This window comes from Canis lupus, chromosome 12 (assembly GCF_003254725.2).
Source record: "Canis lupus dingo isolate Sandy chromosome 12, ASM325472v2, whole genome shotgun sequence".
NCBI lineage: Eukaryota > Metazoa > Chordata > Mammalia > Carnivora > Canidae > Canis > Canis lupus.
In genome coordinates, this window is record NC_064254.1 from 53,189,976 (window position 1) to 53,198,938 (window position 8,963).

An 8,963-nucleotide genomic window follows, 5' to 3' on the forward strand; every position below is an offset into this window, starting at 1 on the left:
ATTGATTTTAACCTGAATATGGGTTACAATTTCCAGTTTCTTTACAGATATCACACTTTTTATTGATAACTGGACATTTCAGATAATTTTTATAGCAACTCTGGGTTCTGAGGGCATTTTTGAAGGTTGTTTTATTCCTTTTTTATTTGTTTCTGTGTATCATACCTTGCCTAGGCTAAATCTAAAAGATGTATCTCCTCCAGTGTGGGGCCCCTGAAAACTCTACTCAATTTTTCATTCATTTTTATTTTTTCCTTGTGTTTGTTGTTGTTGTTATCCTAATTGGCAAGCCTAGTTTTAGATAATTGACCTTTATGTCCATAGATTAGCAGTCACTGAATGATTTGAGAGAGATTGTATTTAAATATTTAGAGCTGGCACTTTTTCCTAGCTTTAGGTAGTGGCCACTGCTGGCTCCATTTTCTCCAGGAGGTGAGGCAGTATAGACAGAGCCAGCCACCCCATACCTCACCATCTGCAGCCCACTGCCTCTTGCCTCAGCACCCAGATGCAGGCCATCAGATGTGTGGTGGTAGGAGATGGATCATAGGTAAAACTTTTCTACTGATCAGTTACATAACCACTGCATTTCCTGGTTAATATGTCCCCACTGCTTAGGTATATACTTGTCAATATTATGGTAGATGGAAAACTGGTGAATCTGGGTTTATCAGATACAGCTGGACAAGAAGATTATGAGAGATTACATCCTCTAACCTATCTGCAAACAGATGTATTTTTAATGTTTTTATCTAAATTCTAGTTAGTTAACACATAGTGTAATATTGGTTTCAGGAGTAGAATTTAGAGATTCTTCATTTACATGTAATACCCATTGAGCATCACAACAAATTTCCTCCTTAATACCCATCACCCATTTAGCCTTTTCCTGGCCTACCTCCCCTCCAGCAGTCCTCAGTTTGTTCTCTGAAGGTAAGTGTCTTATGGTTTGTCTCACTCTCTCTCCCTTTTTTTACCCTTTCCCCTATGTTAATCTGTTTTGTTTCTTAAATTTCATATATGAGTGAAACCATGTAGTATTTGTCTTTCTCTAACTGACTTATTTCACACTTAGCCTAATACAGTTTAGTTCCATCTATGTTGTTGCACATGGCAAGATTTTATTATTTTTGATGGTGGAGTAATGTTCATTGTGTAGGATACCTGAGTGGCTCAGTTATCCTATCTGTATGTCTTAGCTATCTGTATGTCTTCCTTGGAAAAAATGTCTGTTCATGTTTTCTGCTCATTTCTTAACTGGATTACTTGTTTTCTTGGGTGTTTAGTTTGATTTCTTTATAGATTTTAGATACAAACTCCTTATCAGATGTGCCATTTGCAAATATCTTCTCCTATTCCATAGGTTGCCTTTTAGTTTTGTTTCTTTCTCTGTACAGAAGCTTTTTATCTTGATGCAGTCCCAATAATTCATTTTTGTTTTTGTTTCTTTTGGCTCTGGAGATGTGTCTAGTAAGAAGTTGCTGTGACAGAGGTGAAGAGATTGCTGCCTATGCTCTCCTCTAGGATTTTGCTGGTGTACTGTCTTACATTTAGATTTTTCACCCATTTGGAATTTATTTTTGTGTGTGGTGTAAGAAAGTGGTCCAGTTTCATTTTCCTGCATGTTACTATGCAGTTTTCCCAAAGCCATTTGTTGAAGAGACTATTTTTTTCCACTGGATACTCTTTCTTACTTGTTGAAGATTAGTTGACCATATAGTTTCTGGGTTTTCTATTCTTTTCCATTGATCTGTGGTCTGTTTTTATGCCAGTACCATACTGTCTTGATGACTACAGCTTTGTAGCATAGCTCTAATCTACAGCTTTGCCTTTCTTTTTCAAGATTGCTCTGGTTAGGGGATCCCTGGGTGGTGCAGTGGTTTGGTGCCTGCCTTTGGCCCAGGGCAAGATCCTGGAGACCCAGGATGGAATCCCACCTCAGGCTCCCAGTGCATGAAGCCTGCTTCTCTCTCTGCCTATGTCTCTGCCTCTCTCTCTCTCTCTCTCTCTCTCTCTCTCTCTCTGTGACTATCATAAATAAATAAAGAAAAGAATATTAAAAAAAATAAAGAAAAAAAAGATTGCTTTGGTTATTCGAGGTCTTTTGTTGTTCTATACAAATTTGAAAATTATTTGTTCTAGCTCTGTAAAAACTGCTGATGGTATTTTTTTTAATTTTTATTTATTTATGATAGTCACACACACACAGAGAGAGAGAGAGGCAGAGACATAGGCAAAGGGAGAAGCAGGCTCCATACACCGGGATCCCGACGTGGGACTCGATCCCGAGTCTCCAGGATCGCGCCCTGGACCAAAAGCAGGCGCTAAACCCCTGCGCCACCCAGGGATCTCTGCTGATGGTATTTTGATAGAGATTGTATTAAATGTGTAAACTGATCTGGATAGTAGAGTAGTTTTAACAATCTTTGTTCTTCCAGTCCATGAGCATAGAATGTTTTTCCATTTAAACAGATTATTCTTTTAACTGATGTATTCTTAATTTGTTTTTCTCTTGTGACTCCTGCAACTTTTGAAAATGTTCAAGGAAAGTAATACCCTAAGTGTTACCACCACTGTCCCAGTACCCCCATCATCCTGGTGAGGGCTAAACTTGATCTCAGATGAAAAAGACATGATTGAAAAACTGAAGGAGAAAAAGTTGACTCCTATCACCTACCTACAGGGTTTGGTGATGGCTAAGATCACTGCTGTAAAATATCTGGAATGCTCAACTCTCAAACAGCAAAGCCTCAAGACAGTGTTTGATGAAGCTAATTGAGCAGTTCTCTGCTCCGTTCCCATCAAGAAGAGGAAGAGAAAATTCCTGCTGTTGTAAATGTCTGGGTCCCCTCTCCTGCCCTGTCCCTCTTGAAAATTTTGGTACACTTTGTTAAAAAATGATGGAACCTTCACAGTCTATGACAAATTTTTGTTATAGATTAGTTTTTCCATAAAACCATTTTGAGCCAAAAAAAAAAAAAAAAAAAAGGGGGAGGGGGGGCCTGAAGCCAGTAAGACTTATATGTTGTGTGTGTGGGTAAAAAAGAACATTCAATGTTTAAGTCATTTACATAGTTGTCCTGGCCTTTACTTGCTACTGGACCTTTTTGAGAGTCCTATGTCTATATTCACAAGCTCATGATGTGACAGGAGTTTAAATAGCTCAGGGCCTTGGTCTACTCTCCAGGAAGGCATTTTTGATTCTACTGCAGAAGAATGCTAGGAATATGTTTGCCCAAACCTAAATGCAACATCTGATTAGTGGAGCAAGACAATGTCTATGCCTCACATGCTACTTCCAAAATATAATTTTCTCAGGAAATAATGAGGCCTTTTGTCCATGGCAAAGAATCTACAGGACCTCATGACCTACCTTGCCTAGAACTTTTACATTGCCCATGTTGGGAGTGGGAAGGTGGGATCAGCTCTAGACCTGAAAGATTCTTATTTTTCTTGCCTCAAGTTCAATTATTTTCAAATATAAATGCTTTTCAGATTGTTTGGTAAATTGCCAAAGTCTTGAAATGGTTGTTTTAATCATGCTCATTTGATAGCTACTTTTTGGGGAGTAACTTATTCATCCATAGCCATAAGTTCCCTACAGTCTCTTTCATGAGCATAATAAGCAAGAAATGATCAGAAGCTCATGAGCAGAAAGAATAATTAAACATATGTGTTTATTTTTAAAACAGTACAAGATCGTCAAAATAAAATAATTCAATGACCTTGACATATTTTTGGTTTCTATATGAAAATCTACATACTCAAATTAACTTCCTATTATTACATTTTTATAAATTTCAGGCTAGAATATTTTACTAAACTTAATTTAGTAAATATCCTTCTTAATTAAGGAACTCCTTATGTGTATTTTAGCTCTCCTTTGTTTAGATCTTAAATGGCAAATCCTTTATTTATTTACTAAAATTTTACTATTTTTCTAATATATGCTAAATGTTCTTCTATGAAATTAGAAAACAACAGTGACAAAGATACATATTTTATATTCAGGGAAATCGTAATCAAAGGCAGAAACTAAATATTTGAACCCTATTAAAATATTAGCTGGTAGCACAGAAAGTATATTATTTGACCTTCACAATACCTCCAGTAGAAAATTTTCATTTCACAAATGGTGTTCTGTTGCCTTTGCCACCTTTGCCCCAACATACTTTCATGTAAGCAGCATCTATTGGTCCCCTGTGTGTACAGAGTAGCACAAAAACCTATAAGGTTTTAGAAAGCTGCATCAATAAATTTTCTGAGAGTCACTATCTTTTCTCAAAGCCTTCTTTTCTTTCCCAGAGCTTTCGGTACACCCCTCCCTTGATTCTTCTGAATCCTCTAAACCTTGGTGTTTTCTAAAATCTTAATTGAGTACTTAAAAAAATAAAAATGAAACTACATCTTTTTAAGACAAAAACATTTCCAACTTTTTGTAATTAATACCAAGAAAACAAAATTTTCATAATAATCAACTAAACAATTGTTCATTCATTGTCATTTCCAAGGAAATAAATGTCAAAGTGTGCTTTTATAGTGAAACACTACTGCAATAACCTATAAATTCCCCAGTGAAAGCAGCTCTATAGGGTAGATTCATGATGGGATGAAATGAAAGAAACAGGATTAAGCAACAGTCAACCGATATTAAAATGTCAAACACAAGGTGAAAATAATCCTTTGATTGAAGATAGTACAGTTTGTGGAATTCACATGTTTTCACAAGAATGAACAACTATTTCAATAAAGATATTTCTTTCATTTACTTGACAAGATATTGTACTGTTGAATAAGTTGAGAAAAAAAGGAAAGGAATACTAATACTTAACTCCTGCATAAGTTAAAATAGGTTAATTTATGTGATGATGATAAACTAACCTCAAATTCTCAGCTTAAAACCACAAAAAGTTACTTATTTTTGTTGCAGTTTCCACGCAGGGTGGTAACAAGGTCTCTGCTCATTATAGACACTGAGGCTGATGGAAGCTCAGTTTCAGCACTTGCTTTCACAATCACCAAGGCACAGGGAGGAGACATAGTAAATTGCGCATTGATTGTTAAAGTTTCTATCTGAAAGTGACATGCTTATTTCCTTGACCAAAAAAGGTTCATGGCACTTCCTAACTACAAGAGCAAGAATGTGAAGTCCTTCCAGCTACCTAGAGGTAAAACCAGAAATTTTGTGAACAGTCCTACCTACTACCTCTGCTCTTTATGCAACCTCCAATTTAAATTAAACATCTACTCCTGTGTCATTATAAGAAGAGATATAAGAACCAACAAGTATAATGATAAAAATATAAAGGTAATGACCATAAAAATGTTAATAATGTCTAAGTTTTATCAATTTGTTTCTTTGTCATCATAAATGTTTTTCTAAGGTACAAGTATTACATTTAATTCTCAACTCTATGAAGTTGGTAGTAATGTTATTATCTTCTTTCTTTTACAGGTGAGAAAACTGATGTACAGAGAGGTTAAGTGAATCACCCATTATATATATATATATATATATATATATATATATATATATATAATATACTTAAATATAGTTAATATAAAGTTATTACACACACACACACATATGTTAGAGCCATAATTAGAACCTAAGAATCTCATTCTTCAGCCTGTCCTCTATAGACTATAGGACATAATAACCTGTTTGCCATAGTGCTTTTATTTTCAACCTTTATTTTTAATTTACAAGATATGTCTTCACCTAAAAGCTTGCTTAGAAAATTGTTATAAAACTAATCCAGGGATCCCTGGGTGGCGCAGCGGTTTAGCGCCTGCCTTTGGCCCGGGGCGCGATCCTGGAGACCCGGGATCGAATCCCACATCGGGCTCCCGGTGCATGGAGCCTGCTTCTCCCTCTGCCTATGTCTCTGCCTCTCTCTCTCTCTCTGTGTGACTATCATAAATAAATAAAAATTTAAAAAAACGTTAAAAAAAAACTAATCCAAGAGAAGCATCTTTAGTTAAAATGGGGAGAAAAAGCTGGAGCCCATACCACTTGGGACAGCATGTCCTGTCTTCCAGCTATAGATCTAGAAAGCTGGCATTAACATAAAAATACTTGACACTTCTTTATTTGCTAAAAATATGACTAATTAATATGACCCTTCACATCTTCATACCTTAGGTAAATTATCTATTTTTAACACGTGTTATAATGACATTAAAAAACAGAAAAACCAAGTACCCTGAGACACAACGTCAGGAGTCTTTTGTCAGGCTAAAATTGAATAAACTAATTTTTTTTATTTCTAGAGTTCAATATTTTAAAAACTTTTCTCAACTACATGTATGCAAACAAATCCAGGATTAAGAAAACTATAAAGGGAGGAATGGACAATGCTCCATAAAAAGGATGAAAAGCACTATCCTACCAGTTAATTATTAGCCAGCTGGGTAATCTTGTTTAATTCTATAAAGAGGCCAAAAATCACAGCTATCTGGCAGCCACCAGCAGAGAAGGAGAGTTTGAATACCCTCTATACTCCATGAAATCCATGCACCTGTCGAAAGTATTTGCTCTTCCAATCTTAAATGTGCTTCACGTTACTTTTTATTCATTGAGATGATAAAAATACTAAGATATATATTTTTCTAACTTCTCTATTATGAATTTCTTTCTTTTAAATTGTCTAAATATAAGAAACACAAAGCTGATATTTATAATATTTCTACTCAGAATACAGCATTTAACATAAATAGTCATCACTACATATTGTTTTAAGGAAACAAATAATTAAAAACAAGCAATTTTAGTTTCTAGTCACCAATAAAATTTTTGGCATTTTTACTACCTTTAAAATAATTAGGTAGTAATGTGAAATATGAGAAATAATTTAAATAACTACAAAAATAAATACCTAAATACCTATAATAAATATATGGATATTCTACACAACCCTCTTTCCCACACACAAACACAAAGCCACTTTCATTCACTGAACACTTCCATTTTCTATTGTTCTCCCTTAACTAACCTCATGCATATATTAATGCATTTCAGCCATACCACACAAAACTATTTTTTAACCTTCATAATTATAACTGGATGTCAGTAACCTTTTAAAAGGATAAAATATTTCAAATTTTAGATTATTTTCAACTGTACTATTATTGAGATTAATTGATGAATGTAAATTTGAAAAAACATTTTAGGTTTAGGCAGTGAAACTGATATTTCAAATGTACTTGTTCTACCTATAAAGTTAAATTAGAAAACATGATAAATTTACTGTTGAAAACCAGTATAACATAAAGTGTTTTCTTTAAAGTGCTTTTATATTTTTTAAAACCTTAAAATATATCTCTAGTATATCTTCTACATATTCTCTGTGTCTTATACTACAGTGTGTGCTATTGGACACAAAACTCAAAGCCTCTTTTAATTTTTAAAGAAACCTTAAGTGATTAGTATAATTTAACTAGAATTTTTATTGTCCTTGTAGAAGTTTGACACCAGACATACAACACAGTAAACAATTCTAAAGAAATGAAAAACAGACAAAAAAAACCCCACAGTTATTTTAGACATTGTTGATTATCAAATCTTGTCTTGAATTTGCCATCAATGGGACTTTTCTCTCAAGTTGTTCCTTGCTTAATGATTGTCTCATTCTCTAAGATACTTAAAATTCCTCATTTCCTTTTTATTACAGTAGTTTCTTTTTTCATTAAAACCATGGTACTTGATATCACATTTGTGTTGGGCAATGAATTTCCCCAACAAAATAGTTACATTTGTTTAATCAGGTTACTTACCTTCCAAGAACAAGAACACTGTTTATATTCTCAATGCTATGGCCTATAAAATTTGATATTAGATTTATTTTTTATATTCCACAAGAATCTTCCATATATTTGTTCCTCTATTGTAATGGGACATTTATATAAAACACTATAGACAATGATATTATCATCACTGTCCCAATATGCTATAAGGTTCCATTGCTGTTATGAAAGACTCACCTGCCAAGTTAGAAATACTTCTGTTTTAACAAATGTCTTTCCTGCTATCCAAATGGTCACAGCTGCCACAGTAACAAATGCCATCCTTCCTCAGTATCTATTTTTCTAAGTCTCTAAAGAGTAACATCTGAACAAGAAATAAAAGGGGTAAAATCACATAGAGCCTGATTATATTCTTGGAATGAGTTCTATTAGTTGTAACCGAAGAGTTTAAGTGGAATGGGGAAAAAATAAAATTTCTCCTTAATATAATTTTTTCTCTATATATGAGTATTATTGTGTTTAATTTCTGAATATTTCTGCTCCGGGTTAGTAGGGCATTTTAAACCAAATAATTTCATTTGGCTTTGAAAAGTGCCTTGTTAAGCATAATAGAAGTTTAGCAGATTTTCTAACTCCCCTTTGATTTATTATGTAACCTTAAAGTTCTTTAATATCACTTTTTTTTTGTAAACTGACCTCTCAGTTACGTTGTCATACATGTTTCCTGCTCTCTCAAAGGGAGGTGATCTAGATTAATGAGTTTGAACTCCACAGATTAATACTCTATAAGTAGAAATCATTTTTCAATTGGTATTATTTCACTATTTCAATTTTCTCAAATCACTCGGGACCCACACTAACCTAGAGGGATGACAAACAATAAGATTAAGCTAAAACAGACATGATGTAAATTCTCACACAACTTTCAGAAAAGTATGACTACCAATGTTGTTAGGATTAGACTAGGACAAGTTAACTGCTGCCAAAGCAGAAAGACAATTTGTTCCTTAAAGGATCTTACAAAGCTCTTTCCCTAAGGCTTGCCCTCTAACTAAAATCATGCTCAGGAGATAAATGGAAGCCAGTGAGATACAAAATGTTTACTGAAGCCAGTAAGATACACTGCACAGAAGCACAGAATGATTACTGAAATTTGATCAAAGACAATCAGACTACCAGAGCATTGAGACCCCATTGGCGATGCAAATTAGTCTAGT

General features: G+C 34.2%; 1 pseudogene; it reads left to right on the top strand.

Moving 5' to 3' along the window:
• Nucleotides 1-508: 508 nt before the first annotated feature.
• On the top strand, nt 509-2,836 carry LOC112658734 (ras-related C3 botulinum toxin substrate 1-like; annotated as a pseudogene).
• The last annotated feature ends 6,127 nt before the right edge of the window (nt 2,837-8,963 follow it).